This window comes from Pteropus medius, unplaced genomic scaffold (genome assembly GCF_902729225.1).
Source record: "Pteropus medius unplaced genomic scaffold, Ma_sr-lr_union100, whole genome shotgun sequence".
In the NCBI taxonomy this organism is placed as follows: domain Eukaryota; kingdom Metazoa; phylum Chordata; class Mammalia; order Chiroptera; family Pteropodidae; genus Pteropus; species Pteropus medius.
Genome location: NW_024354502.1, coordinates 26,012,995 through 26,039,230, shown reverse-complemented (window position 1 = coordinate 26,039,230; position 26,236 = coordinate 26,012,995). Strand labels below are relative to the sequence as shown.

The following is a 26,236-nucleotide window of genomic DNA, read 5'->3' as shown; positions in this document are numbered from 1 at the left end:
ATTCTACAATAGCCATCAGGCAAAAGATGCGTCTATCAGTATATATTTGTTTAATTCATTAAGTAAAACACATAAAAGTGGTTGTGGTCTACTGCAGATAGCATTGTTAGCTTCCAGAATACTAAGTCTAGCCAAGCTAGAGGAATGAACATGGATACACACTAACAAGAGAAAGATGTAATAAGAGGGAAGGTGCTAATGCAACAATTGGATGTTTTTACTGCCTTTTTTTTTTTTGGTATTAATTGCTTTAGGGTCCACTGGGGAACTTGCATTAATCTAGCAAAAAATTTAGTGTTCTTTCCAATATTTTATATATTGGTTTGCAAGGTGTTGCAACTCATATTAATTATAAGAGCCTTCACTGAATGCTGTCTTAGCTAAAATATGATACGCTTTATGCAGTGCCTTCCAGTTGCAGGGATGCGGATGACAGGAAGGTGCTCCAGTTCCTCCATTTTCTATTCCTTGTGAAATCTTTTAATCAAACCTTCTAAATCATACGACAAATCAACAAAGATTTATTTCCTTAAAGAATCCCTCGGAATGATCATTCCCTAGGTACTGGGTGTTTAAGGTGATGAGGTATTTGGTAGCTAAACATTATCTGCCACTTCTAATTGTAGAGCAAAGTCACCAAATAGTCCTTCTCAAGCAACAGCTCAGAAAAAGAGGTGGGGTTTGGGCAGACAGCTGTCTACCAATATGTGATGCTAGAATCAAGAAGTCCAGGTTCAAGTGCTGGAACCCCTATTATCTCACTGTGCGAACTTAAGACTATTCTTTAAACCTTTCTAAGTCAGTTTTTGTAGTTGCAAAATGGGAACTCAATCTCACAGGGTTGTTGGAAACTGAATGTGAAATCATCTCTATGAAAGCATGTTTTAATGATCTACCAACTACAAATGCAAGACCTTGGTGGGAAGTATGGGGTGGTTCTCACCTAATGCTGCTAGGTTGTGCTTCTCCAGTTAATGCCATACAAACACTACGCTAATTCTTTTCAGTAAGTATTTATGTATGCTTTCATAATGTCCTTAATGCCAGAATCCTCAATCAATATACCCACATGCCAACAAAACTGCCATAACTAGAAGAAGAGATGCTCAGTATATGTTATATTAGTGCATAATTTATACAAAATTCTATCATGTTATGTTTTGGTCACAAAAGCCTATTTAAAAGAGGAGAGTCTTTCCCTAAAATCCCCACACCATACTGTGGTGTTTACAAGTCATTTTACACAGACTTACATTAATATTTCTCAGTTAATCATAATTATTTGCTAGGCGAGGCAACCCTTGGTTGACCTCACAGGTTGCAAAGACCTTGTCAGCTTACAATCCCTTATTTTTTAGTTTTTACGCCTACAGCACCTGGTCTTCCTAGGTGGTCTCCCATCCAAGTACTAACCACGCCCAGCCCTGCTTAGCTTCTGAGATCAGACAGGATCGGGCTTGTTCAGGGTGGCATGGCCGTAGACCTATATTTATTTTTTTGATCCTTAGCTCCTAGCTAAATATGTGTTCATAATTTTACTTTCTATTTTACTGGAAAGTCATTCAAAAATAAAATCCAAAAGTATTTACTGAGACATTATTTGTCCAATACTATGTTTACAACATCCTTCATCAATAGTATCCAAAAGACAAAGGAGTGGCTTAGTCATGATGCAGCATCCATTACGCATTCAAGAAAGACAAGAAGTTACAGCATTCTTTCCTTTATTCTTATCCTCCAGAATGATGCCTTTGCCATGTACCTAAATATCTATTAGATTTTGAGATTTCTCCCTCTCGAGGTGTAAAAACTCTGATGTATGTCAGACACAAATGTAGCAATAGGGTCAGGAGATCTGATTTTGAGCTGAAAACCTTGTGTTGATCATTCAGGTCTTAAGAAAATGCACTATAGTTTCCTTCAAATGCCCTTTTTGGTTGAATGGAAATATTATGAGGATTCATATTTACCTTTCTGGCTTCTCTGTGAGATAAGAGAGAATTTAGTGCTATCAAACTCCTGGAATTGCAGGGGAATTAAGGCACAGAAGATGTATGAAGTATCCAGAAGCAAAGAGAGTTATTAAATCAAGGCTGCATAGTTCCTTTTCCCTCAGTATATGTATTCAGTGCAGGCTAGCCGTAAAAAAAAAAAAAAAAAAAAGACTGTTTTTGGTAACTTAGAGGTTTCTTAGCTTGGGTCCTGAACATACTATTTAATTCTATTTTTTGAATACTACCTATGGATGGATACCAGCCTAAGTGCCTTCCCCGCATTATTTCATTTACTTTAACTTGCAAGGTAATGCAATTAAGGCAAGTATTATTCTCATTTTAAAGATGAAGAAAATGAGCCTCATGGAGCCTAAATAAATTGCCTATGTTGAAAGTGAATCTGATTGGCTCCAAATTTTAACCAAGTATATGTCTTGATAATTAGAAGCTTTTACCTATACTAGTCTGATAATGAATTATGCTCATGAAACTTGCTTTCTCTTTAATCAGAATAGGCTAATAGCTCCTATCACATCACTACAGCATTTTTAACTTGCTGAGAAAGGTGTAATAATAGATTATTTTATATCATCAGCTACCACCCTCTGTAACTCCCACCTTCCACACGGCATGAATATTTTCTTTATTTTCCCTCTGCAGAAGCCTCTCTGGACACTTTTCTCCCATTTCTAACTCCAATTACCAAGGGCTCCCCCATTTCTCAAGAACTCCTACACTCTCAATTTTCTTCTGACCACCTGTTAATGCAGCATGCTGAAGAGAAGAATCCTAATTAAAAAGTCATCAGCACTGTCCCATGGAAATCACACCTTCTTTGCCTGGAGGTGTTCAGTGACACCATATGTTGCTATTCAGGAATGAGAGCTAAATGTGACTCTAGTCATTTTGCTAGATTAAAAGTCCCAGAGCAATTTGCTGCCACTGGCTAGGTGATAAACTAGTTTGTGCTAGAAACTACGTATTCCAGATTGTGATAAAACTTGAAAGAATAAAGAATCTTGACCTCCATAAATATAATCCTTCTAGCAGACCAAGGCCACAGACCAACAGGAGAGCTAGGGACTGAATATTCAAGTTTGACAACTTGTTTCTCTTTCATAGAAAAAGAGCACTGAAATGTAACTTTTACCATAGTGAGTTATGCTACCCAACATGAAGGATGATTAAGGTTTCCCAAAGTGTGTAGGGAAAATAAGAAGTATGGACTGGGAAAAAAGATGGTGATCCTTGTTTTTATGATACTCAAATGCACTTTTCTATCTCCATTTACCCGAAGCTTCATTTTCACATGTTCTCACTGATTACTCATCACTCTAGCATTGGCAAACCCTGTACCACAATCATGCTTCCAGGTTAAGTTAGTTTCCTTGATTACTGAGTCGGGAGTACTATCTCGATGTATCTGACAAAAGTCAAGAGCAGGTAAAGTCTACTCTAATAATTTATATTTGGGTTATTATATTTAAAGAATATGTTGGCACATTTCTGGATTTCTTTTAAAGAAACTTAGAAAATTCATAGAGACTGTGTGTGTGTGTGTGTGTGTGTTCTTTTGATAACATCACAGAATTTTAGGTTTGGTAGGGGTGGAAAAAAATCACAAAGGTCATCCAACACCATACTTCCCACACAACCTGTCTTAAAAAGTGATCATCCAGCCTTTTGGTTATCAAAAGTGCACTACATGATTGCACAGCTCTTGTTGCAAGATGATGCGTTGTGGTAGTGAATGAATTCTACCTCCCCCCAAATTTACCCACAGGTTCTAGTTTTTCCTTTAACGCCACACTGCATGAGATAATTTTCTTCCTTCTCTGAGGTTCTTTAAATATTTGGAGACAGTTATTGACAGATTACTCAAACAAGCCTGAATTTTGCCTGTCATAGTGCTGTTATGGCTAGGATGCTTTCAGATATAATGGTCCTGGATCACTGTGAACATTAATGCTGCACACCTTAAAAACAATGAATCCAGAATCTCATGTATTTCTGATGAATTTAAATTATCTTCCACCCTGCCTTCATAGCTTAAATTGCACTTTCAAACTGTCAATTTACCCATTTTGAAACCAAGTAACTTGGTGTGTCCACACACCTCCCACACACAGATTCTCTCATCTCCTAGAACACAAATCCATGATAAATTTGGCATTGGAAAGAGAAGAACAGGTAGCTTTCAGGAAAGGACATTATTAGAAACTAATCATCCATTAATGTAAAGATAACTGGCACTTGAATTAGAGGCAATTTTTAAGGTAGACATCTTATAAAAGAACAATGAGGGCATATAAATGAACCTACATATTCAAAACCGGCTTGTCAGAAGACATCAGAAGCGTCTTCACATTCTAAATTCATTACAGCCAAACATGTTTACACAACCTGGAATTTCACTCCTTAGAGTCTTTAGGAGAGAGCATCCTTGACTTTAATTGGTATTCTAATAGAACAGGTGAAATTAAATTGCAGCAAGTAGAAGAATTTCCCATTTTCTCCCAACCTCCTACTAAAGGCAACACAGAAAATATACTATGTAATGCAACTATGCTCAATGAAATGTCGTCCATCATTAGCCTGTACTGCCCATAAATATGCAGTTATGTTGTTTATGAAAGGCCCGGAAGGCAAATATATAGACATATATTTATTTTCTAATGTATGTGCATATTAACTTTTAAAATGGTCAAGGAAATTTTCATTATTTAAGATTTCTTAAATCCTAAAATTATTATTATAAATACAAGACTGTTGAAATTCCAACACTCCCATTTTCAACAAAAAAGAACTGAATTTCTGTTTTCAAAAGGGGTCAAAGAGAAATAATCTCATGGGATAAAGGAAATTTCTTTTAAGGAAATACCTCCATCTTGTGGGCATTCAGGACTCCATGTTTAGCATCATTTCCTCTGTTGCATTTTTACAATTTGCTTCAAAAAGCACTGTTTTGAATGCAAAGCTTTTGCGAAGGGATACAAAAATAAATATACGAATCCTATTTTCTGGGCACTCGTAACACAAGGTTGAGAGGCACACATATAGCGCATAAAAGAAGAGAAAGTGCTGATATAGGACATAAGGTTTTAGGTAAGTATGGTAGGATTAGAGAAATGAATTTTGACTGCAAGAATCTGGGAAAAATGGAGCAGGTGAGATTTATATTAGACCTTGAAGTCTATCAGAATTCAATAATTCAGTATAAAGAAGCAGCTTATTTTCAACATTATGATCAGCTTGAGTAACAGCGTGAAGCTAGTTATATTAGTTTTCAATTGCCACTCTAACAAATTACGACAAGCTTGGTGGCTTAAAACACAAATTCATTATCTCACAGTTCTGTAGTTTAGAAGTCTGACATGGGTCTCACTGGACTAACTCAAAGTATCATCAGGGCTGTGTTTCTTCCCGGAGGCTCTAGGGGAGAATCTGTTTTTGCCATTTCCAGTGACTAAGCTACTCACATGCCTTGGCTCGTGGCTCCTTCCTCCACCTTCAAAGCCAGCGACAGCAGAGTGAGTTCATCTCACATCCCATCACACGCATCTTTTCCTGCAGCTACAGCTCTCATACTCTTCTACCTTCCTCTTGCATTTTTAAGGACGCTTGTGATTATACTGAGCCCACTTAAATAACCCAGGCTACTCACTGGATTTTAATATCAGCTGATTAGCATCTTCAGCTCCTCAATTCCATTTGCAACCTTAATTCCCCTTTTCTATGTATCCTAACCTAGTCACAGGTTCTGGGGATCAGAACCTCTTGTTGGGGTGAGGAGATGGCTGGGAGGCATTATCCTGCTTATCATGGTGGAGGAGGACCATAATAAGACACTGGTGAGCAGACTGGGTTTCACAATAAAACAAAGGCATATGGGAAGGAAGGAAGGGACATAAAACTGGAAATGAGAGACCTGAGACTTCTCAGAGGCTTTCGAGTATGGAGAAATATAATTTGCTCTTGTTATGAAGAATACAACCCTGACAGCAGTATGGAAAGTAGTCTGAAGGAGGCATCTACTAGAGGTGGGGACACCAACTAGATGATGATCAAAAAGCCCAGCTGGTTACTAATAAGGGTCTGAACTGATACAGTGATTGTGTAAAGGAAATATCAAATGTGAAAAACACTGTACAGGGAGAATAGACAAGACCTGGACTATAATCAGGGTTCTGGAGAGGAGACTGGAGGATTCTAACAGCTCTCGAATTTCAAATGTGAGAAAAAATATTCTGTTATCAGAGTTTGGGAACACAGTAGATATCATACAAGTATGTTTGAGAGGAGGAGGTCTACGACTTAAGAGATGGTCAAGGATAGGAATAAAGGGAAGTTTACTTAAAGCCATAGGAGTCAGTAAGGTCGGCCAGGAAGATTAGCTGAAATATAAAAATAAACAGCCAAGAATTGACCTTCAAAGACTGCCTCCACTTAAAGGGTGCACAAAGAAAATAGAAAAAAGGCTAGACGATCCTCAAAGAAAACTAAGGACAAGATAACTTACAGAAGAAAAAAAAAAAACAGTGAAAAATGAAAGCTGCACATATGTTGAACAGGATAAGAAGACCTACAAACCCAAAAAGTTATAAATAACCTGGGCACTAAAGTGCTGGAGTTATTCAGCTTTACCAAAGTTTTTCTCTAGACGAAAGTTGTATCACACATCACAAATAAATACAGGTGTGAAGCAACCTGCATAGGAATTATTGGTCAACTATTTCCTAATAAATCAGTACAAGATTAGAAATTTGCAAGTGACTGTGGGCAAGTCGTCACCAAAGTATAATAATCACCAACTTTTATTGGACATTTTCTATATTCCAGGCACTGTTTTAAGCACTTCACATTTAGTTTTTTAGTTTTTTGTTTGTTTGTTAGTTTTGCTGTTTGTTTGTTTTTAACATAGGTGATATCCAGGCATTACTCTAGGTGTTGAAGATATATCGATAACCAAACCGACAAAATTGTTGTCTTCGTGAAGCTTCTACTCTAGTGGATTTAATTCACCAACAGTCCTCTAAGGAAGATGTTGTTATTGTTTTCTAGATGTGTTAGGCAGATATTATTGACAAAAACATGAGAGAGTGGAAGGCAAAGTCAGGTAGTCTGGCTTCAGAGTAACCAGCAGAGGTACTGCCTCTCAGGATATAACCATTAGCACCCAGTGTGAAAAAGTGATTAATGGACTTTTAAAAATAGTTGTTATTTCCATATTAGCTTTAGTGACTTTCCACATTTGCATAAATACACTTGCCTTCTCATTTCCTCTCTTGTAACTATTTTTGTTTTTGTTTTTGTGTTTAACTCTGATAGTTATATCAATAAAGGAAATACATCTTGAAACTGCAAGCAGCAGCATAGAGGAGGGTTTATGCCACATGGTAGAAATGAGACATCATTTCAGTTTGTGGAAACACATTAAATCAATGCCATGACAGGTGCAAATTCAACAGAAAATGCTTTGAATGTATAACCTATGTAAATTGTAGTTCTGCCAGGAAGGGAACATTTAAGAATACAGATCCAACATCTACCCAACCCAAAAAGGTATTGAAAGTATTACATAAGGCTGTGATGTTTCAGAGAGGAAGACCTTTAATGTCTTAAGAAAGTAACAACAATATAAAATCCACCTGTGTTAGTTACATGCCTACAGACAGTTACAACTTCGGAAGAGAGACTAAGAAATTAAGTTCTAATATTACTTAAATTTGAGGTTGAGCTATGAATCAAATCCCTTTAAAGTTTTAGAATCTCTATCCTTTCCTATTTTTTAAAGTCCATAACTCTTCTATACTAGGACAGGGACCCCATTCCCTTGGTACATTTTCTTTCTCTTATTAGGTTGTCATTTAATCTTAGGGAAATTTAGAATAAAGTGCAAATATACTGAAGTAAATGAGTCCCAGCATGTTATTTTTTGTTAAATTTAAGAATATTCTGTATATAACAGGTTTTTAAAAATAAACCATTGGTATTGTTTAAGAGAATTCAACATAATAGAATATCAAGATCACATTTATGATTCAAATTTTAAATGTTACATAATTAAATAGCTTTTAAAACTGTAAATTTAAGTTGGTAGCTATAAAAATTTTCTAAAGTCATAAATAATATCATAACATGCAGGAGAACTGAGATCCACCATATTTATAACTTTAACTTACAAGTGTTATTTAAGCACATGGGAAGGTTTATTTGTCAGACAATTTAAGTACTTAAAAAGAAAATCGAATATATTAAATTTATAAGTGTAGTTTAAAATATTTAAGTGATTTAATTAACTAGGTTGTAAAAAACTCTTTAAAAATGATTGCTAAAGTTGCTAGATTTAGTAAAAGAATAATTAGATTTGTAAATTGAATTTAAAGGCTTGAGAACTCGGTTTTTGAGTTTGTACTTTTAATAAACCATTAATATTCAAAATGAAAGTAGCCCTTAAACTTTCTAAGCATTAAAGCCACATTTAAGTATACCAAAAAAGCTCACACATATATCATGCAACCACACATAACAGACATTTCCTCATATATTATGAAAGGCCTTGATTAAAGAACTTCTCAAAATCCCTTCCAGCTTCTTGTAAGCATGCAGGTCTGTGTCTGTCCTGCTGGGCAGTTTGTTGGTTTATATTCAGTTCTTATCACAGAACCATGGTTATGACCTTAAGCAAGTTGTTCCCCACAGTTATCTGCCGTCTCCTCAGAAGCAGACTAATGAAGCAGTGCTTCTTCATTCTTGTAGAGAATGCACCTCTACAAGATTTGCTTGTAACAACTTTCTGTTCTCTTATTTGCTCCTACAATGCTAAAAAGTATGTGTGAACAACGTTCAAAGGGTGGGATGAATACACTCCTTCTCCAGCTGAAATGGAATTGCTATTGTTATGTGCTACGATCCATTAATGGTCCTGTATATTGGATTTTTTCACCTCATCCAGATGATAGATGGGCTCTCCACTGCTGCACAGAGCTCCACTTTGCTTCTGCTCAGGGAACCTTTCCAGAAGCAACCCTGAGCATTCCTCTTTTCATCAGAGCATAGCACACAAGTAGGAGATTCAGAAGGTAAGCAGTACAGAAGCATGGGATAGAAACCCAGAGATAGGGAGCTCTGGAATTAAAAAGCCCCAGCTCATCTATGGAAACAATGGAATATGGCCTTTGTCAACAACTACTCTTCATTAAATGCCCATTCTCTACCCAGCTTGCCCATCACTACTCCTGTCAAAGAGTATAACACACTGTAACTTTCTGTTAACTACCCAACTACCTCATCATGTCAACAATACTGTAGCCTCCACTTAGGAGCATTTGTTCTCAAAACCACCACATCTCACACTCAAAACATAGTGTCACATCCAGCAATTTCAAGCAGAGGAATCAAATCTGCTTCATTTGCCTAAATGCAAAAGTGGAATAATAAAGTAAAGATCTGCTCATGTGCCAATAATGAAAATCACCTGACATTTCCTGTTTTGCTTTCTAAATAAATAGACCATTACATGGACAAAGTCTGAAAAATATTAATAGAATGAATCAATTGATGACAAGTGAGCCTTCTAAATGTGCTGAAGTAAAGGGCAGGGTGATCCAAATTAGCCTGAAGGGCATATACACAAAACACATCAAGAAAGAGAGAAAAACAGGCAGAAAGAGACAGATAAGGAAAATTGTCTCCAATGTGCCAGCAAAGGCTTTAAGCAGCTTGCAAACCTTTAAAGGCCTTTATCACACTCTAAACGAGGGAAAAGATGCAGGAATGATAAATAAAACATACCCTCAAAAATCAATGAATAAAAATTAATTGGCATTGTGGTTTAGCACTGTAGACACTGCCATTTCCTTGGTTTAAACCTTATCTACTCAGGGGATTTTGAGTAATCTGATGAAGCCATGTGTATTTCAGAGGTTTTGTGGTCCTGGTGTAATTTCAAGTTAACAAGTTCAGACTCTGTATTTCATGTTGCAGCATCTGGAATATTTCCTGATGTGGAGTTTGTTTTAACCTACATTTCCATGAGGAATCTTGAGTTGCTTCAATGCTGGTTTTTCTCAAGCTGTCAATCTCCCTGGGGAGATTATAACCTCTTCTAGGGAAAGCAAGCCTCAGGAATGTTTTGAAAAGAGGAATCTTTCCCTGCTCTGTTGCTTAGAAAGCAGCAGAGCTAGTATTTGCCATCTCACTGCCCAATTAAGAGTCTTTTAACTTTTGGGGGTAGTAAATAAAGACTTGACAATCCAAGTTTTATAAATTTGAGGATTGTATATGTAAACGTGAGCTTATTTTTCCTTTCACTTCATTCCAAACTTCCAAATCATTCAGGGACCAGCTCTCCTGCTCAGAGAAGCTGGCCGACACTAGTTGCACTCACTACTTCCAATATTTATGAAGCTGAATCCTACAGGATAGAACACCCTAGTTTAGTTACACTTGTCTAAAGGCCACGGGAGATCTAAAAATACCTAACGAGCCATGTTCATGCAAATGTTTGTCAGTTATAGAAGGACTTCCGATGGCATAAAATCAGGCTAAAAATATACGCAACGACATGTTAGAAATCAAAACAGAAGGCTCATTAGTACAACAAGAAGAGTCTAGACTTGAAATAAGATGCTTTCCCATTTGACAGTATGAGTGGACTTCACTCTCCCCATAACTAAGCCCTGTTTTTTGTTTTTTTTTTTAAAAAGATAATGCTTCCTTCACCTAATCTGATAAATAATGCATTGGTAATAGCGACAGGTTTGTAAAGACTGCACTAGAAACTGTGGGGGTTATGCATCTTCTTAATTCTCCCCTGTCTGATACATGCCACGACCTTCAGCTTTGTGATTTGAACATTTGGCCTCAAATGTCAAAAGGCTTGTGCAGTGAGCCCGGCATATTCAGCTACGTGTGATTGCAGTCACTACAAATTCCAGAATTAATGTGTGTTCAACAAGCAGTTTTACTTCAATAACATTTCAGCATGAAAGAAAAATGGGGCCAAGAATTTAAAAATTGAAATGTTATTAGCCAGCCTCTCCTTGTTATTGGCAACACTATCATTTCTGGTTAGAGACTTAGCATTCTGCTTGAAATTCTCTAACCACACCTAAGGATATGCCAAATGAATGAATGCAACAGTCTCTTGTCTGCATAAAGGACCAAAGGGTGTCATCCACAGGAAAACAGAACTACTGTGAAATCAGACGAATTAGCCCCTCCAATAATAACCACGTCATCAAACCACACCCTGCAAAACAGTTTGGAAAAATGAGTTGTTAATACATCAATCAATGACTTCAACTGAGATAATCTCCTGGAGCTTCTGAAATGTTTTCTCCACACACACATGGCAATGGAGACCAAGAGAGAGAGAGGAAAAAAAAGAAGCACAGAAAACAGAGGGGAGAAAAGAGTTTTTATAGTTAGATAATGAAAACACCACTTATTTGTAACATAGTAAGAAATAACAGGACAACCCAATAAAATGTGAAACCTGCATAAGGTACCTGGGCTTCAAAAAGGCCACTCATACTGTTTTATTCCACTTTCAGAGCATGTCTCTGACCCTGAATGTATACCAACCATGTCCAGCATCCCTGGGCTCTGCACCTGTGTACCTGTTTTCATCCATTTAAAAATGTCTTGTTATTTAAGATCAGTGTCTTGGTTTTCCATAATTGAGGGCTTTCTTTGCCAGCTTTGTTCTCTTATTTGTTTTCCTTCAGACGCTATTAATTAAAGATTTCGTGTTGGAGTGAAGAAAGACTGAATCCCATGGCCAACAGGTCAGTGCCGATGGCTTCAGTAAATGGTATCGCTATTCAATTACCAATCATGGTGAGTCCCCAAGAGCCAGCGACTGACATGGGGTCAGTCATAATCATGAGCATGCTTCTCTACAGAACGTATCCTGCCCGTTTGTGCTAACTCACAGAACTCATTGCTGGGTCACTCAAGGTAGAAAAAGGTATTGGTAGGCACGTCTGTGCCAGAAAAAGCAGACTCCCCATGAGCGCCCTGAGTTTTCTCCTCTGTTCATCAAGGGGGTTGCCCTAGACAATCTCCAAGGCCCTACTCCAACATTCTGTTCTGTACCTATGGGGACTCTACTGCAGCCACATAATTAAGGTGCAGAGCAGGCAGCAATGCTCTTCAGGCATCACCGAAAGGCCCAACACTCAGCCCACCATAGAGCTCATCAACTAGTAAAGCTTCACAGGTCTTTATGAGATACTTCAGGCTTTACTTCCAATTTGAATAGGTCTAAGAAGAATTTGTTTGCCAACCTTTCGTGAGATTCTTGGATCGCCTGAGACTGTATAGAAATCCCAAGGACACTGTGCTATTTTAATTAGCTCTTTCATTCAAAAATAACGATTGAGCCTGTATGTACTATGCAGACACTGGGCTAAAGCACTGGGAATAAGAGAGTAAATAAGACCCAGTCAGTGTCCTCAAGCAGATTCTCCCCATCCAGGTTCCTAAGAGACCCAGGATGATAAATGCCCTAGAAACTTGTTAAAGCAAAAGAGAACTGCCTCAGACATGTCCTTTCCCATAGATTTGGGGCATGAGACACCGTTCCAACCCTTCTCCAGTTCACCCCCTTAGACACAGGCCCCATATCCCTACCAGCAGGTAGCACCCAAACCAAAAGGGTGAATGCATTTTGCACAGCTTGAAACTCATGTAAAAAGAGATACTTGGTTCTATAACAATAGAATTGGATAAGTTATCTGGACCAATCAGAACTGGAAAGGCATATTCAAACCTGTTAACTTGGAGGTGACAAATGGCACGATAAGAATCCACAGTAGTTGTAGACAGTTAAACCGTGGCCATTGTCATCTGTTGAGACAGAGAAGGAAAGATAATAAAGGGGAATAAATAAGTGGTCAGAATTTAAAGTTTGCCAATGTTTAAACTGGGAGGGCCTCCAGTCTGAGGCTTGAAGAAAACTGAAACATTATGAGACCAAAGAATCTTTTCAATTATGTCTGGAATGAGGAAATGTCAATTATTTTTAAAAAATTTAATATTAAGCAAGTGACATAAAAAGAGAAAGGGGAAGAATTAAGTATGTATTACATGCCAATCATTTTACAGGCTATATGATTTAATCTTCAGAGAAACCAGAATTACAGGTAGGTATTATTATCCCCTTAATAGAGAAGGAAAATGAGGCCCAGTCGGAGACAATAAGAAAATTTGCTCAAGGACATACATTAATAAACTTCTGAGCTAAAATCCAAAACCTTGTTTAAATGCACTGCAAGTAAAATAAGTAGAGGCATCTCATGCATTAATAGATGATACCTGCTAAGAAAATTAAAAGTGAGATACATGTTTACTGGGAGTGACTTGCACCACCCAGAGAGTGGGCCAGTGTCCACCCCATAAATCATGTTTCTCAATGTTCTCTTCTAACACGCCAGAGAACATTACTAAAAAGTGCTGTATTAAGGCCTAGATTTTTAAGTAATGAAGTCAGGCACTACTGATTTAACAACTCTTGACTTGTAACAAATATTCTGACAGATAAGGTCAATTACATCAAAAACTCTCCTTAGCCCACTGTGGTCAAGCAGATCCTGCTTCACTTAACACGTTTTTACTTTTCTAAGCAAAGTGACACTGTGACAAGCCACACTAAAATTAAAGCTTTCTGGGAGAGCCCTATCCCACATTTTTACCAAGCTTTAAGGACACAATGTAAAATGTTAGGTAGAAGCGAAGATCTGCAACTGACAGCGACATTGCTTAGGCATCCACAAAAAGAAGTTAATTTTGACCAAACTTTTGACTTCTTGTGTCCTTGAGTAGTGGATCTCAAAAGCGTGCTCCCTTAACCTGCAGCATCAGCAGCACCCAGAAATGCAAATTTTTGGCTCCATTCCAGACCTACAGAATCAGAAACTCTGCGGGTGGGACCCAGCAATCTGTTTTAACAAGCCCTCCAGGTGACTTTGATACACATTTAAATGTGAGAACCACTGGCCTAAAGAGAACAATAGTCTAGTAACTCAAGTTCTACATAAACAGGAAAGACTCAGAAGCTCCGTGAATTATGCCAGGTAATATTTTAATGAAATTCCTTCCAGAACATGGGATCAGAAATATGTTTGCCTCTTTCGATAAATGTTTTCTCTTTCTTAAAATAAAAACTATCTGAATTACGCAGGCCATTGGTAGTTTCCCTTAACTGCTAGAAAGTAGCATCTAAATGTATGGCTGTTTTGTATATTTGGTTCACAACTGCCATCTGGACTTCTTAAAAATTTATTTTAACTAAAAAAAAAAAGTTCACCCATTTTGCTCATTCCCCACCCCTTACCTCTGGCAACCACCAATCTGTTGTTAATATCTATTCTATCATCTACCTATTTATCTATATTAGTTTGAACCTATAAGAGAGATCATATGATATTTGTTTTTCTCTGACTTATTTCACGTAGCATAATGCCTTCTAGATCTATTTATGTTGTCACAAATCACAAGAATTAATTTTTTTTGTGGCTGAATAATATTCCATACCTTAGCTATTGTAAATAGTGTTGCAATGAATCTTCTTGAGTTAGTGCTCCTGTTTTCTTATAATAAGTACCCAGAAGAGGAATTGCTGAGTCATAAGGTAGTTCTATTTTTAATTTTTCGAGGCACCTCCATACCATTTTCCACAGTGGCTACACCAATATATATTCCCACCAACAGTGCACAAGGATTCCCTTTTCTACGGATCCTCACCACTGCTTGTTATTTCTAGTCTTCTTTATAATAGCCATTCTAACGGATGTGAGGTGGTATCTCTTCATAGTTTTGGTTTGCATTTCCCTTGTGATTAATGACGTAGAGCATCTTTTCATGTACCTGTTGGCCATCTGTATGTCTTCCTTGGAAAAATGTCTAGTCAGATATTTTACCGTTTCACAATTACTGTTCTTGTGTTCTTTCACAATTACTGTTCTTGTGTTCAACCTCTTTTAAGATCCAGAAGCCGACCTGTCCAGACTGGGGAGGTCCAAGAACCACTTTGGTAACAGCCATGGCCACACCTTTCCACTCCTATTCTACACAACATGAAGAAATTGAAGTAAAAGAGGGAAATTTGGCAGGTTGGTAGGTCACACAGTAGTTCATAAACCCAGGACTCTAAAATCCAAGTATAGCGTATAATTAAATGTGCTATGCAATTCAAAGGAAACAGACTCAGTATTAACATTTTTCTTTTATGCTTTCATCTATTTCTCCGATTCTGTATTTTTCTGCTATTAGGAGAAATGCAGAGATGGGGAGAGGGGGAGGAAAGAAAAAGATGGCTTGCAGAAAACAAAGCGAGCCCTTTCTACCGTGTGTGGGCAGGAGGTTAATTTTATACTCCCGCTAAAGGAAGATGAGGAATGTCCTGGTAGGCAAGAGAGTGGGTGGGTGGCAGATGTCTCACTCTGCCTTTTAGAAACACATGTTTGAAAGTGGAGTCCTGAAAATGCTACCCCGCCTCCCCCCGAGATGCAAAGCCGCAAAGAGGCCTGCGAGGAGGAAACACAGACCCAAAAAAAAAAAAAAAAAAAAAAGAATTAGGCCAAACAGCAATTAGGAGAAGAAATTAACTGAGAAAATGCCAAAGGACTTTATGTTTTCTTTTCTCCATTCCCCCAATACAAACATAAAACTAAATGCTAAAGAAACAGAATTATTCTCTTATTCAATTTACTCTTTACTGTTTTTAGGACTCTGTAGTCAAGGTGGCCCCTGGGTGTCCTTCAAATTATAATCAGTTAGATTGGTGTAACGAAGGGTTGCCAGAAATTTGAACATTCACTGGCAATGCCACACACTCCCAAGTTAACTTTGCCTTCGATTTTCTTTTTAGTGCATCCATTTTTAGAGGTCCTCAAAATACAATATGTTGGCTTTATAAATCTTCAATCTCCATTTTGATGAAGATAGTACATAGAATGGGTATGAAAAAAAGATCTCCAGAATTCTGAGATGGTAATTCACTGTTCGCAGTGCTAGTAAATGCTATTAGAGACAGGAACGGAAATTCAAATATAAAAATGCAACTACATCCCCATTTGAGGTCAGTAATTAAATAGACTCCCTCACATTCCAATGAAGACATCCAGCATTCATAAAAGAGGCTGTGAGTGTTCCACTGATTTTGCCTAAGTGTGAGAGCCAGAAGCCTGCAGGACAAATGCATTATTTAATTTTCTACTATCACACACTAAACAGCTTTTTTGGACTCTAGACATCAATTTGTTCCGATTCTAAAGGCCCCAGTAGTAAAAAGATATGAAAATATTCAAAGTAAACGGATGCCTCTGAAACTCTAGCATCAGAATACGAATGCCTCTATTTGAAGAGGCCATAAGTCTGTTATCTTTCCATTAGAAACCTTTCACATAAGTCCATTTGGACAATAAATACCCGCAGCCCATGGAACGATAGTAATATCCACTTAGTTTTTTTTATGTAATACCTTTCTTTGTCTGCAGATCTTGTGCAAATTCATCAGCAACACTGTTTTTGTGCTTTAAATCCTAAAGAATTCAAAGAAAGCTACTACTATGTCTCCTTTTAGCTAACTTTGGGTGCTAGCTAGGATAGCATCATGTGGATTAAATGCTTGATAATGTTCGTTAATGAAGGAAATTAGAATTTTCTTTTCTGTACACACACAAAGAAACTAAGCAATTAAGTTAACAAATTGGTATTGTGCACTTGTGACTCACAACATCGATTCACACACTAATTCATTAAATATTTATTAGGTGGTTGTTATATGCCAGGCACTGAGCACTGCACTTTGAATTGGATAAGTACTGCCTTGTCCATAAACAGGTTACCACATAAGGAGAAGTAATTTATATAACTCTTTAATTAAACAAATGTATTAAACTACTGCTCATTGCCTGGTAATGGAGAATAAGGGAAGAAGGATCCACAGGAAATATTAGAGGCTTCGCAAAAGAACACTCTACTTTAAGTTTGCTTCCAAGGAAGCAGCTTTCTCTTAGGAATTTCAAAGGAATTTCACATTTCTTCTCTCAATATCATAGTGTGCAGAACAATATGAATTTGAAGAAAGAACTGAACTATCAGAAAGGCCAAAGGCACAGAACCCCGAGTGACAGACAGACCTAGAAACTTTCAGCAACAAGTACAGACTAAAAATGACCTACATTCAGTGATAAGAGGAAAGATGAATCACAGATGGGCCCAGCCCTTTGGAACGCCTGATTAGAGTAACAGGAGAATCAAAGTTTAAGAATGTAAAGAAATTAAAATACCAGAACATTTCTTTTGGAGTTGGAATCTTAGCTCAACCACCTATGTGACCTTGGGCACATCATCTCATCTTCTCTCTTTGTACCTTTGTTTATTCTCATTTATAAAATTGAGATAATAGACCATGGTAAGGACAAAATGTCTTAATATAAGAGAGAACTTAACACCATGCCTTGCACCTAGTGTTTTGTAAGAATTTGCTAATGAATAAACTATTCACTTAGGTACCTAGGTTATAAAGATTATTACTAGTTTGTTTTCAGAAACTGTTATAGTTAATCATTTGTTCATAAGCATATTTATAAACAGTATATAGCTCTCCCCAGAGAATGTGAATATAATACCCATGTTACAAGAATTATTATTTTATCATTACAAATTCAAAAGCAATTTTGCATTCCTAAATTCTAGGCTAAAGAACCAATCTAAATATTATTATAGATATTGACATTACATAGATAAAAGTAGGCCCAGAATAGGAAAACACAGGTATGGTTGGCTACCTACTAAGGATTATTTTCTTTATTTGTAGAGGACAGTACTAACCTTTTCTGGGCAAGGCACAGGACATATAAACTAATGGTCACCAGAAGTAACAGGATGGAATTTTATTGAGCCATTCGGGTATGCATTTCATCAGCACAGATTTATTCAGCACTTATGGACAAGACATCTTACTAAGTGCTAAACAGGTTACATTTGCAAATTCTGCCCTCAAGAAGCTTAAAATTTAGCTGAGGTATCATGTCTAGTATAACATAAACAACAAAAATATGTCACTAAACAGTTTCAGAAAAATACAGAGTAATAGCTAGTATACTATTTAATAAGATATCAGCATAGGTCAAAACAGTCAAAAAGGCTTTGTGGAGAAAGAAGATAAACAGGAAGATTTTGGGTTTTTGCACACACCACCAAGTGATTCTCCACACCAGCTAGATATCCGACAAATTAAGTCAATTCTGACACTATCCACCCAGAGATGGCATCAGTTTCCACAGGTTAAGGGCTCAGTCTCACAAGACTGCCTTCCACTACAGATGTCAATCCCAAATCCAGGTTACCTGTGCTTCTGACCAACTGGCTATAAATCAGAGGTTCCCAGGACACCCTCCTTGTAGTCAATTAATTTGCTAGAGTGGCTCACAGAACTCAGGAAACTACTCACTAGATTACCAATTTATTACAAAAGATATTAAAGAATATGAATCAACAGCGAGATGAAGAGATACATAGGGCAAGGCACTGAACAAAAAGAGTTTCTGTCCTCACAGAGTTTAGAGCCCAGCATGGCAGCACATGGCAGCTCCCTGAACCCTGCCCTTTTGGGTTTTTATGCCGGCTTCATTATATAACTATGATTGATTAACACATGGCCAGTGGCGATTTAACTCAGTCACCAGCCCCTCTCCCCTGGAGGTGGTTGGTGGGGGTGGGCCTGAGACTGAAAGTTCCAATCCTCCAATCACATGGTTGGCTATTCTGGCAACCAGCCCTCAACCCTAGCTGCTTTCCAAAAGTCACCTCACTAACATAATGAAAGACACCTCAATTTCCCTGATCACTTAGGAAATCCTAAGGGTTTTAGGAGCTCTGTGCCAGAAAGAGGTCAAAGACTAAATATGAATTACTTATTATAAATCACATTATCACAAATGAGAATTGATTTTTGAAAGACAGGGATGCACAGAAGAGTTGCAAAGGAGGAGATCATCATGCTGAATAGATAAATATGATAGGCAAAAGGCCAAAGACTGAGGAGTGTAACATGTAGTAAATGTTAGAGTAAATTTAGTTGTAATGCAGAGAGGCCCTCGATGGGATTAGAATATACTAAACAATTACTATGTACAAAAGGCAGGCTGGGTGCAGGGGTGGCAGGCTGGCAGAAGGAGGAGGATAATCTCCTGACGTTTTCAATTCAGTTAGATACATAAAATAAGGAAAATACTGACAGTATGACGGTGTGAAATGAGTTAAATCACATAAGAAAAATTCTAGTTTCCAAGTACATAAAATGAAAGTTTCATAATGGAATGAACCAAATCTGTTTTCTTATTATTTTGGCAAAATGAACATCAAAGATGTATGAAATATTTTAGATGGCAGTGGGAGGACAGGCCAATTGTGGGGGAGAAGTTTGAGAGTCAGGAAATGCATTATGAGCTGCCATCTGGATTGAGTCATAGACAATAGGCAAGATTTCAATAACAGAACACAGTGGAAACTTAAAGCATCTGGGAGAAAGTCTTACATTTAAGTCTTTAATCAATTTTCAGTTAATTTTTGTGAGTGGTGTAAGACAGTGGTCTAATTTTATTTATTTATTTTTGCATGTGAATATCCAGTTTTCTCAGCACCATTTGTTGAAATGACTACTCTACCTTTTCCCTATTGAGTATTCTTGGCCCTCTTGCCAAATATTAGTTGACTGCACATGTGTGCATTTATTTTGGGGCTCTAAGTTCTACTCCACTGGTTGATGTGTCTATTTTTATGGCAGTACTTTACTGTTTTGATTACTAAAGCTTTGTAGTATGTATGGTTGGGAATCAGGAAGTGCGATACTTCCAGCTTTGTTTTCCTTTCTCAAGATTGCTCCAGCTATTAGAGATCTTTTGTGGGTCCATTTGAATTTTAGGATTATTTATTCTATTCCTTTGAAAAATGCCATTGAAATTTTGATAAGAGTTGCACTGAATCTATACATGGCTTTGGAAAGTATGGACATTTTATCGATATTAATTCTTCTGATCCATAAACACAAAATATCTTTCTATTTGTCTTTGTCTTCTTCAATTACTTTCATCAAAGTCTTATAGTTTTCAGTGTACAGACCTTTCACCTCCTTGGTTAAATTTTTTTCTAAGTACTTTATTGTTTTTGATGCTGTTATAAATAGAATTTTTTTTCTTAATTTCTTTTTCAGATAATTCATTCTTAGTGTATAGAAATGCAACTTATTTTTGTATATTGGTTTTTTATCCTGCAATTTACTGAATTTGTATATTAGTTCTGAGAATTTGAATTTTTAATAGCTTCCAGGTGCTGCTCATGCTGCCAGGCCTTCCTCCACCTTGTTAAGTAACACTGACCTAAAGAGCATGAACTTAAAGAGCAAGGAATTTGAGTTAACTGAAATTACTTCCCTAGGAAAGTAATTAGGGCTGGGGAAAAACATTTATTAAGAAACAATAAGGCATTATTTTTCAGCCTTCCAATTATCATCATCATCATCATCATCAATCATCATCATATTTAAAGCAAATGAATTAATCCTTCATGTAAATCCTTTCCTCAAAACATTCTTTAAAATATTCCTTAATAGTTTTGAAAATACAATAATTAACAGACTAGACACCCAAAACTCCACCGGTCAAAAATCATATGGGATAACAATCAGCCTGAAACCTTTCACTGCAGGCATAAGGTGAGAGTAGTCTGAATGGAATTTCTCCTTAGCAATGGCTCCTCCCTCCCCGCTCCTCCCTCCAAGCCAGACAGTTCATTAAAAGAGATTAGTTTTAAGCTGATGACAAAATGTGTTGTTGCAGCTAAAAAGAAATCTTCAGCAAGCAAAAGAAGAAGTGGTGGTAGGAGGGGGAGATTTTGGAGAATACTGGAAAAAAGGCCTTAAGAATGAGAGAACTTTTTAAGGAAAAATTCAGAAATATTCAGACAGAGAGGGGTATTATTTCCTGGTAGAACACTGCTGAATTTCCGTACTCTAAAATTCTCCTGTGAGTGGTTTAAGACGGTAATTATAGCAGCAGACACCGAAGGAAAAGAATGCAGAGAAAACCTAAAACTAGGTTTTCTGAAAATTCCTACACTAGATGAAGAGGAAGAGATGAATTTCTTCCCTCCATGCTACGTCGGTATCCTTACAGTATCCACAAGTTAGCTCACTTATAATACCTACTGTCTTAATAGTGCCTGCCCATTTATTGAGAACCATTGCCTAACCAACGCATTTTAAAGCACTTTAAATGTCATCTAAGGCTCACAATATTGCCTAGAAAAATATTAATATTTTCTCTATTTTACAGATGAGGTCACAGGGTTACAAAAGCTAAATGACTTAAGGTAAAAGGTAATACATGTTAGTAGGATTCTAACACAGTCTCACATGCCCTCCTTGGCCAATTCCTTTATGCAGCTGATATGAATTTTATCAGAACTTCTTAGTTGGACTTGAAACTCACTACCAAACAGCTAGAGTTTTGTCCTCAGGCAAATTACTTAACCCCTCTGAATGCCACACTTTTCATACATAAAACAGAATGTTATCAATTCCATAAGCATTTAGTAGATATACAGTAGGTTTTGTGATAAACATTTACTAGGTATTTATAGCTACCGAACACTCAGCTCTTCGACTTCTTTGCTATGACACCTTAAGCAACTTTCTCTATTTCTGTGACACTGTGAAAAATAAGACTATCTACTTCATAGTTTTTATACAAATTAAATGAGTTATTACTTAGAATGACTTGGCTGGCACAAAGAAATCATACCATAACATTCAGCCTTAGCTCTGAGGATAATGGAAATGATAACGATGAAGGTGATGACAGTCACTATGCGAAGTGTTAACAATACCTGATCCCAAACCTCCAGGTCCTCGAATAAAGATAAAAGAAATTCATGCTCATGAAAGCATAAACTGTAGAACAGTATATAGGTATTAGTTCCCATTTACTTTCAAGGTGAAGCTCACAGGTGATTGAAATTCTGTCAGGAAAGATGTGACCTAGCCAAAATGGACCATCACAGTTAATGTCTGAGGCAAGATGGCCTTAGATGTGGGGAATAAATTGGCTTTCCTCTATAAGTTAAAAGATTTAGACACAGTGGCAACCATATCCCATCTCAGAATTTACAAAGTTAGGGAATGGGGTAGAAAATTGAAATTTTCATTTAAAAAGACAGGAAATTCCTGAAATAAAGAGAGATCTAATGATATTCATTCATTTATTCAGTCATTCTATAAACATTTATTGAACCATCTCAATTATTTTGCCAGGGACTTTTAAATAATTAAAAGGAATAAAAGTATTATCAATTAATAATATTAGGTTAATTTAATTACCTTTTATTTTTAGTTTCTAAAAATTAGATCTTCTATATCTAATATCAAAATAAAATAAATTCTATGATAGTTAAAGAACTAAATGTAAAGATGAAATTCATGAAGTAGCTACAAGAAAATGTAAGTGCATGTTTATCTGATTTTGAGCTACAGATTATTTTTAGTGTAGAAACAAGGTAATATGGTATATGAATTATGAGTCAATAAAAGTCTCAAAAGTGTAAAAAATTCAAAACAAATCCCATACATGAGTAAAATTTGTGCATATAGAAAATGCAGGAAGTCATTTAAAATGATATTTTAGGATTATCAAAGAGTGAAAAAAGTTCAATACATACTAAACGAATACAAGCAAATTATAAAATCATAACCACAATAACTATTTCCAATTAGGTTTCAGTGTTTTTACACTTTTATGTATTTTTCAAATTTTCTAAACTAACTCTTGATTAGTTGTTAAATAAATGTCACAGATTTTTTAACTTTTTTTTTTTTAAGTAAAGTAAAATGATTGAGAGATCAATCAGTGACTCTAAGAGAAGACTAACATTAGGGAACATCAGAATAACCTTTAGGACTCTGGGCCCCACCCAAAGAGTTTCTAATTCAGCAGGTTTTCAAATGATGTTGATGTTCTGGTACACTTGGGGGACCACACTTGAAACTACTGGGTAACATAAATTAACAAGCTACAGAGCCAGATTGTGTCGATCTCAATCCCAGCTTTGAAACTTCGTTAAGTGTGTACATCGGTGGTCCCCAACTTTTTTGGCACCAGGGACCGGTGCTATGAGAATTTAATGCCCAATGATCCGAGGTGGAGCTGAGGTGGTGATGCTAGCGCTGAGGAGTGGCTGCAAATACAGATGAAGCTTTCTTTGCTCGCTAGCTCGCCACTCACCTCCTGCTTGTGATGCTCGGGTCCTAACAGGCCACTGACCGGTACTGGTCTGCAGCCCAGGGGTTGGGGACCCCTGATATAAATTACTTAATCTCTGAGCTTCAGTTTCTCCATCTGTAAAATGAAAAACAATAATGGTATATAGTTTAACCTACCCCTTAAAACTGTTAAAAGATTTATAACATTTATAAAATTTGTCATTCATTTATATGTTAAATGAATGCATTTATAAGGAACTGAGAATAGCATTCACTGCACAATAAGTGTTCTGTGTATTATTTTAGTAAGTGCAAATCTAGCATTATCCATATTTCACTAACGATGTCAGATAACGGTTTTAAGATATCTGCCACGTTATGGAACTTAATCATATTTAGTAATTTGTTAACTCCTTTTTTTTTTTTCAATTACTTTGTAATTACACTTGCCCTAAAGTCATTCAGAACTCTTAAAAGAATTATGTTTACTGAAGGTCAGGGAGTGGATGGAGTGGGAGGAAAGGCCAGTTGAGTATTAGACTTATGAAGTGCTGGAGGGCAGTATGAGCGTAGCTGGGGAGCTACCCTCTGAAGCCAACGGAAGAAATGGATGAGTTGATATACACATCACTTGGTCAGGTAAAACAGTTCACATTTAAATGATACAATTTGATCCCACGATAAAATACCACCCATAACTGGGTGACTATAATTTCTCATCCTAATTGGAACACTTTAAAAGTGAATAGAGGATGTCTACAGCCATGCTACCCTGAACAAGCCCGATCCCGTCTGATCTCGGAAGTTAAGCAGGGTTGGGCCTGGTTAGTACTTGGATGGGAGACCACCTAGGAAAACCAGGTGCTATAGGCATAAAAAATAAAATAAAAAAATATGGGATTGTAAGCTGACAAGGTCCTTGCAATCTGTGAGGTTAACCGAGGGTTGCCTTGCCTAAAAAAAAAATAATAATAAAATAAAAAATAAAATAAAAGTGAATAGAGGGAGGTAATATTAGTTATTACAATGGGTCAAAAGGAATAAATGAGACTTCCAGTCATAGTCCTCATAGTCCCCTCCTTTCTCCGATATCGAAATTAATAAAAATCTTTTATCCTTTCCCTATAGTCAATAAGGATAATGCTTATGAGGTTTGTATTATTATGGGACCTTGGGATTCTGATATAGTCCTAGGAAGAAGCATGGTGTAGTTGAGAGACTAGAAACTTGGGAGTCAAAGTTCAGGATGGACCACGCCAGAAATGTCTATTCTGTATCCATATATTTTATAACGTATGTTGATGTTGATCTCCCTAAGGCTAAGTTACTTAAGACAAGAGTTTCTCTTCCTGATTTGATTTAAAAAGATGAATTAATTTCAGAAAACTGTGTGTGTGTGTGTGCGTGCACGCACGTGTGTATGTGTGTACTGTAGTGGCATTTCTATACAGTCATGTGGAGCAAATTGATGTTTCGTTCAACAGACCACATATACAATGGTGGTCCCATAAGATTATAATGGAGTTGAATTTCCTGTAAGAAATGGAAAGATGTGGTTCAGAAGTATTTTTTTTTTTCCTCTGCTGTGAGCAATATCTGTGGGACGTGGCAAAGAATTCCCTCTCATTCTCGGCACCTGAATTTTGAGTGTACAGATTACCTCTCAATCAGTCAGCCACTAACCTGTTTCAGCACAGCGGAGACTGTCCCCCAGCGCAACATATTCAGAGAGTGCAACAGTCCTCTCAGACCTAGCTAGATGGTCTTCAAAGTACATTGTTGTAGATTCTTTGTTGAGGATCTAAGAGCCTATACAAGGACATAGGTCTACAAGAGCTACCTTCACAAGTATTAAGTGCCACTACCATTTCGGTAAAATTTGTGGTTATTGTGGAGCCAGCTTGTCCCTGGACTTTGGAACTATGTCCAGGCTGCAGTGATGTAAAGCATACATAAGTTTTATTTCTTCCAACAATTCAATGCCAGAGAGGGTCAATGGAACCAGAAACAAATTTCCTAAGTCAAAATATTGAGTCCTCAGTTCTATACTCTCTCCCTCTTTTACTATTTTTTTTTTTTAATTTTTAAAAACCCTCTTCTATTTTTTTTTTTTATAAATACCACAAAGTTCCTTAATCTGACCACTGCTCCAACGTGGAATAGCCAAAACCACATTGCCATGGCAATCCTCTGTTCTTTTCACTCCCCACTCACAGTCACTACTCAGTCAATTTCTCCTTGATATTTCCAATTGATCCAGCACACATCCCTGTTCAAAAAGCAGCACTGAGAGTTTCAATATTCTATTTCTGACCTTGTAAGAAGGAAGCAGGGAGAGGACTTATGAGACAGTATAAAGTCTACAGTAGCATACACTAATGGCCTTCACATTCTCTCACCATTCACTCACTGACTCACCCAGAGCAACATCTGGTCCTGCAGGCTCCATTCATGGTAAGTGCTGTAAATAGGTGCACCATTTTTTATCTTTCATGCTGTATATTTACTGTATCTTTTCTATGTTTAGATATGTTTAGGTATACAAATATTTACCACTGTATTATAACTGTCTACAGTATTCAGTATATTCTGTATAGGTTTACGGCCTAGCAGCAATAGGCTATATACCACACAGCCTAGGTGTGTATAAGGCTATACCATCTAGATTTGTGTAGGTACACTCTATGATGTTCACACAACAATGAAATCATGTAAAGATGTTTCTCAGAAAGTATCCATGTTGTTAAGTGACACATGACTAGACATTATTAACACAGTATTGGGGAAACTTTTTAATCTCATTTATAATATAATCAAAAATAATAAAATACTTAGAAATAAATTTGAACGAGGAAGTGAAAGATTCTACATACCTAAGTTCTAAAACATTGATGAAAGAAATTGAAGAAGACAAAAATAAATAGGAAGATACCTTGTTTACTTGGACTAAAAAAATTAATATTATTCAAATGTC

The 26,236-nt window shown here is 36.9% G+C and overlaps 1 protein-coding gene, 1 non-coding gene and 1 pseudogene across 3 annotated transcripts in view; 1 reads left to right on the top strand and 2 right to left on the bottom strand.

Moving 5' to 3' along the window:
- The window catches only part of UNC5D (unc-5 netrin receptor D), a 480,798-nt gene that overhangs the window by 287,856 nt on the left and 166,706 nt on the right, over nucleotides 1–26,236 (bottom strand). The window lies entirely within an intron of this gene.
- LOC120595931 (uncharacterized) lies at nucleotides 1,365–1,483 on the bottom strand (annotated as a pseudogene).
- On the top strand, nucleotides 24,017–24,135 carry LOC120595927 (5S ribosomal RNA). The gene has a single exon (XR_005651035.1). It is a non-coding gene; the product is annotated as a 5S ribosomal RNA (ribosomal RNA).